Raw genomic sequence first — 272 nt, forward strand, 5'->3', positions numbered from 1 at the left:
GATCTGTAGTCTATACGACTATGAGACCAGAAGAACTAGATGGGGCTCGGCTACCACTGACATCCACTTGGAAGGGGATCTATGTAGCATATCCTTGATAGAGAGTGGAACAATGTGGAACAAAACTCAAAATCATTTGGAGAGAAAAAAAAAAAGCAGGGGGGGACCAGGTTTGCTGGTCCAGTAGAGCCTGGTGGAACCACTGAGATTATGGCCCCTAGCTGCCTTTCAAGTCTGGAATTGAACCCACACCTGTGGTTTCCAGCCAAACA

This window comes from Orycteropus afer, unplaced genomic scaffold (assembly GCF_000298275.1).
Source record: "Orycteropus afer afer isolate SDZICR_OR568_19922 unplaced genomic scaffold, OryAfe1.0 scaffold00161, whole genome shotgun sequence".
NCBI lineage: Eukaryota > Metazoa > Chordata > Mammalia > Tubulidentata > Orycteropodidae > Orycteropus > Orycteropus afer.